Source organism: Nicotiana attenuata, unplaced genomic scaffold (genome assembly GCF_001879085.1).
Source record: "Nicotiana attenuata strain UT unplaced genomic scaffold, NIATTr2, whole genome shotgun sequence".
NCBI lineage: Eukaryota > Viridiplantae > Streptophyta > Magnoliopsida > Solanales > Solanaceae > Nicotiana > Nicotiana attenuata.
This window is the reverse complement of record NW_017674984.1, coordinates 51,981-58,334: the sequence shown is the minus strand read 5'-3', so window position 1 is coordinate 58,334 and position 6,354 is coordinate 51,981.

Genomic DNA, 6,354 nt, shown 5'->3' with positions numbered 1-6,354 from the left:
TTGATCTGAATTGTAAAAAACTGATGAGATCTTCACTTAATAGGGTGGGATAGGGACCTCGTCCGCATTCTTGCACCTTGAAGTTGCTCCTTTCGCTGGGCTTTGTTATGAACAAAAGTTGTATCTACCATTGCTGATTACTGCTTAATTTACTGTTTTACGCCATAATGGCGTCGGAATTGCTAGATCATTCCGATGCACATTGGGGGCTCCTTTTATTTCATAAGCTCACACAACTTAGTACACACATGAATATCTGCATAAGGACACTTTACATTTACTCATCCATTAAACATGATGCCAAACAATGCGAGATCTCAACTTCAGCTCTTCCAGAGCCACATTCAATCTCTTACCAAACTGTCTTTGTGGATGTAGGTATCGTTGTATTACGACTAAAGCCGAATTTAGGTAGTTTGAATTTTCTTAACCAACTGAGCATCTACCACACGGATCTAGAATAAGAAAAAAGAAGTGACAGTCCCTTAAAATGCCCTGTAGGCCCTCCTGCTTTATAAGTGCTGGTGCACCGACACACCATTAAACAAGACTCCTACTTAGACATGGCTTGTGACTCTATGACGAACTGCTCTGATTTAACCCCAATTTGTTCCAACGACCCAAAAACCGAGGGCCGCGACAGGGCACCGTCTTACCTCAACGAGTACCAACGCATAACATATCCTTTCTTATCATACTTTCAAATGGGTAAATGAGCTTAAGACCCTTCCAATGAAGCTAGATTACACATAAGAAAAAGCTTTAAAGAAGGGTGAAATAACTTAAAGTCATGTAATGGAACCCAGCTTATGAAGTATAGCAAACCTACTTATACATTGACATACGGGCCTATTAAGGCCGACATAGACCATTTGTAAAACTCAAACATAGGCCGAACATAGGCCATACAAGTATCCACCACACCTGACATCTGTCTAACAAGCCTCTAAGAGGTATCAAAATTAGAAAGGGTTCGTGGACATGGGCCCGCCTCATAGCATATCAACTACATTGATCCAAAGCTCATACTTTTAGACAACAGTAGCGCAATTACTCTTCTGAATCTGCCTTAATGTGGAGTACACCAACACCCTTTCGCTGCAGCTTGATAGCCTACTAGGAGGAATGTCAACCTGGCTATCTCGGGAACCTGCGGGCATGAAACGCAGCGTCCCCAGGCAAAAGGGACGCAGTTACCGAATATAAACTTCGCAGTATGTAAAAGGTACAAGATAAGCATAAACAAGATCGAGGTAAGGCTGTAGAATGAGTAGATTTGATTAGAAAGGAAAAAGGGGTTAGATTAGCTTAGACCAGTGTTATAACATCGATGACTGCCTAACACTGGAGGTATTCTGACAATGGGTATTCAGATTGTCAAAGGCTCATATACACTATATCATGACCATAATATTTTGTGTTACAATGATCTAAAACCAGTGATACCGCCTCGTGAGCATCATCATAAATCGATACCGACTCATATATCATACCCCAGTACACTGCAAAGAAATGCTACTCCTACTGCACACACAGGGTTAGATAACACGTAATACCGCGCTCTATATCTTCATTCAAAAGGCCGGCGTAGAATCTACCCCGGTCCCACCGTTCTGTGTAAAAAGCCAATACCCTGAATTAAAACCTCCCAAAAGAAAGTATATCATTGGAAATCCCAGTGTTGTCCACTAAGCTAGTGTGACCAGTTTAACCACTACTTGAGTGGTATGACCTGAACTCTCAATAGCAACCCGTTGATCCGGTATCAAGGATTATAGTGAATGAATACATATGCATATATGAAAAAGCCTATTGCTGATCATGAGGTTCAACAAGTTGTCACTCCCCTCAAACCACGTGTGTGGTTAGGAACGGTGACTCAAGAATATGAGATCCAGCATGCACCATTATATAGTGTATTTACTTTACTCATACCGCAGTATACAGCCTCTCGCGCTCACTATAGTGTCCTGGCCGAAGGACATGGTCCTTGCACATCTGGTCTTTGACATAAAATCTTGATGAACCCGTTCGAGAGTATAGCAAGCAGCCTAGATATGGTGGTGGCAACCATGACTGGAGTCAGTTGATTAACGGTATGACTTAGTTTTGTTATCGAGCTCGGTTTGATGGCTCACGTGGCCCGGGTACGATTTCTACCGAGCCTGTATGGTGAGCCGGCGTACGCTTTTTACCGAGTCCTCTTTGAGGCCGGGCTATGATATTGATGATGGATGATGATGCCCACAAGAGCGTATGTTTTTTAAAAGTTTATGGTAATATATAAATAGTTAATTATCGCATTTCATTCAGTAGCCCCCAGAGGCACTTCAGATGTTTTACAGGTTGTATCTCCTCGTATCTCTCTTTACGTTCTACTGATCTTGTTTATGCTTTCTTGCCTTACATACTCCCCGTTACTTATTCGTAACTGACGGCTTCCCTTTTGCCTGGGACGCTGCCGTTTCATGCCCGCAGGTCCCGATAGACAGGTTGACATTCCTCCTAGTAGGCTATCAGCTTCAGCGAAGTGTTTGGATGGTACTCCACTTGCTCGAGTTGCCTATTTGGTCATATGCTTTGGATATGTATGATTGGTATTGGCGGGGCCTAGTAACCCGACCTTTCTAGATTTTTATGTACTCTAGATGGCTTGTAGACCAGATTGTCAGTTGTGTGGATACTTGTATGCCTTGTCGGGCCTATGTTTTGAGTTTACAAATGGTCATGTCGCTTATAGCCCGTTATGTCACATGTATAAGTTATGTATATTCATGCCTGGGTCATTCATACGTTAAGTATTCCCTTATTTTTTTATTCTTGTATCTCATGAAGGTTTTCTAGCTCAGTTTACCCATGATAGTAATTGATAAGAAAGATATGTTACGTTGGTTACTCGTGTTGAGTCTAAGGCACCGGTGGCCTGTCGCGGTTCCCTTTCGGTTTGGGGGCGTTGACAAACTTGTATCAGAAGCAGATTCTGTCATAGGTAGTCTACAAGCCATGTCTAGTAGAGTCTTGTTTAATGGGTGTGTACGTGCACCACACTTATACAGCCAGGAGGCTACAGGGCATTTAGACTGTCACTCTTTCTTCTTATTCTAGATCGTGTGTGTAGACCTTCAGTTGTAGAATTCAAACTCCTAAATTCGCTAAATCTAATACAACATACCTACATCCACAAAAACAGTTGGTAAGAGTTGAATGGTGGCCTCTGGAAGCAGCTGAGTTAGAGGAAACTCGATTGCATCATGTTTATTGATGAGTAAATGTATTTCAGCAGATTATGTGCGTCTACTAAGTGTGTAGCTTCTTTGTATAAAGGACGTCCCCAAGGCCGATGAATATCTATTCCACCCATATTCGTAAAAAGTAATACGGAGAATTTCAAACGGTAGATACAATTTTCAAACAAGCAAAAGAAGCAAGGTGAAGTAGGGTGACGAGGTATCCAGTTAGTGAAGATTATCCAGTTTTTACAATTTCAGACAAAGAAACATAAGTATTATGAGTTACTTTTCAACAATTACAGAGATATATACCAATTGGCCCCACCCATTCAGTTGATGCCCTATGGGATTGCAAATATTGTTTAAGGAGGAAGGGATAGTAAGATCCAATTGGGGTTAGAGTAACCAAGATGGTTAGATGAAATTGATTATCATTAGCTAACATTTCCGATGGTTATTGCCAAATGTTGTAATGTCTCTTTCGTTGAGACACCCGATGTATCCAATCGTTAGAATAGTACAACTTAGAATTGAATACTAGGTAATGTCTGCTAAAAAAAATAAAATTTATAAGAGGGTGGCATTGGAATCCTGTTGAGAAGGGATAATATAATTTACCTTTGAGGCCCCGTTCCTAGTAAAGAGAGAATGGCTAGGTGACCCTGAAGACCATGGAGATGAAGCAAGGGGAGCTAAAAGCAAAAGAATGTTGTTGAATTTTCATAATAATGGTTGATAAACAGAAATAATTCGCCAGAGAATAAGAAGAGAGTAATTGAAAAAGTATTATGAGTAAGATGTGAGAAATGATGATAACGGTAAATCAAAAATATGACAACGATGATAAGAGTCTACAGTAACGCTGAAAGGAATAGACAAGATGTGACAGCCTTGAACCAGATAAAAAGAGATATAGCAAAAGGGCTATATCCTCATTACGAGAATTGAGGTTGGTGACTCTAACAATTACCAGGAGGAAAAAAAAAAATTAACCCCCGTAGAGCTAATTATAATTAGTATGGTCTAGTAAACCAAATAGAACCGAACATGAATTAGGGACCGGAGGATTTGATAAGAAGTCGACAGGTGCGGGGTGAGAATTTCAGAGATCGTGTCCAACAGTAATAGAATAGGACAACATACGAATAACCTTTAAAGGTCATGTAGGAAGACGCTTTCCTAAAAGCAAGCACTCTGAACAGAGTTAATATTAAGGACTAAACTGTGCCAGTTACACTTAGGCTGTCACCTTAGTGCGTAAGAAATAAGTATCCCTTGCTACAGAGGTTTACCAAAACTATTAAGGTTCATTGATGATGTGAAAAGATCCAACGATGAAGAGGTTGAAACACTATTAGGTAGATCGTCGATAGTACTAAATCTTTAGTACTCCCCTAAAAGGGGAAATATGGCTGGTAATATGGTATTAAGTCGGAATTAAGCCGTTTCAAGGTAACTATGGACAAATGGTTAAAGGAAGAATGTGGTAAAAAAGGATGAAAGGATTGATGGTTGCATTTGTTCATATTCCTACAGATTATGTTGCGATTTCTAGAACATTACACAAGCACGCCGTCGGAGAGAGGCAGTTATGGCTTCCCACCACCAGTACTCGTTATTGATAATTAAGTGTGAATGAACACTTATACATAAAGAGCCCAGTACGAGTGGTAAGTTAATATAAAGAAAATAACCCAAGAGAATTATGCCAGAATATATGGCTTTATATATGGAGAAGTGGACCAACGAAAGTAATTAGTAGTTTGATTCAGAAGAGCGCACGGTTATGGCTAGACAAAGAGATTCACCAGATAAATGAATAGATCATGCAAAGATAAATGTAGTGAACCCACAAGCATAGGGAATTTCAGTCTCCGTAGAAACGAGGATTGCCAAATCATCTGAAAATTTTTCGAGATAGGAGTTTGAGACCACTAAAAGGTACCATTTAAGTTATAGAAAATAAGAGTGAGTGCCAATAAAGGGTAGACAAATTAAAATTTGTAGATTAGAAGTAACCTACAAGCGACAAGGGCCATAAGTTATGAACTAAGATTATTATAGGCTAAGTAAGAACAAACGAAAATTTTCCTTCAGGTGTACATATAACCAGCTCGCAACTTGTACAAGAGCCAGAAGGTCTCTCTAAGTACTACAATGAAAGATTAGTGAGGAAATAAGAAGAAGGTTTCGCACCTAAGCATAGCTGAGCTAAAGAGTAAATGATCTTGTATAACAACAGCCTTGCTACAATATTGTGATACAGCTCCATAAGAAAGGCACCTATCGTGGCTATATGAATGGAAAAAAAAAAACAATCAAAGTATGATGTTGAGATCATATGAGTTACAGGAAATTACGAGTATTCGTGGCGGCCAATAAGACAAGCCAATTTATTCATGTAAATAAAACGACCACGAAAAGTGGAATTTGCTACATTTAAGGACAACTGAGAAAGGCAAAAAGAGAATTTTACGCTGGTTCTAGCAATGAAAGGAAGGTTGCGAGTTTTAGTTATAAATAGATCGTGTGGTAGGTTCCTAAGGGGTGAAGCATGGCTTAGGAGCCAAACAAGGTAGGTAGATAGAGTAAGGATATGAAAAGTAAAATGTAATTTGGTCATGGCGGGGCGGTGACACTGGTTTCTGAGGTTGTATTTGATGTCCAGAACAAATATTAGGCGATTTGGAGCCGGATCCAGCCGGGCCCACGGTGGAAGGCGTGGGCTATAGCACACAAAAATTTGGGACTCGCGCGGATTTCCAATTTATGGCCGTAAAGTGCCAACAAATGTAATTTGGTCATGGCTGGGTGGTGACAATGGTTCTCATGCAGTATTTGATGTCCAGGACAAATATTAGGCGATTCCAGGCCGGATCCATCCGGGCCCACGGCGGAAGGCGTGGGCTATAGCACACAAAAATTTGGGACTCGCGCGGATTTCCAGTTTTATGGCCGTAAAATGCCAACAAATGTAATTTGATCATGGCGGGGCGGTGATAATGGTTTCTTAGGTCGTATTTGATGTCCAGGATAAATATTAGGCGATTCGGGGCCGGATCCATCCGGGCCCACGGCGGAGGGGATGGGCTATAGCAGAATAAAATTTGGGACTCGCGCGGAT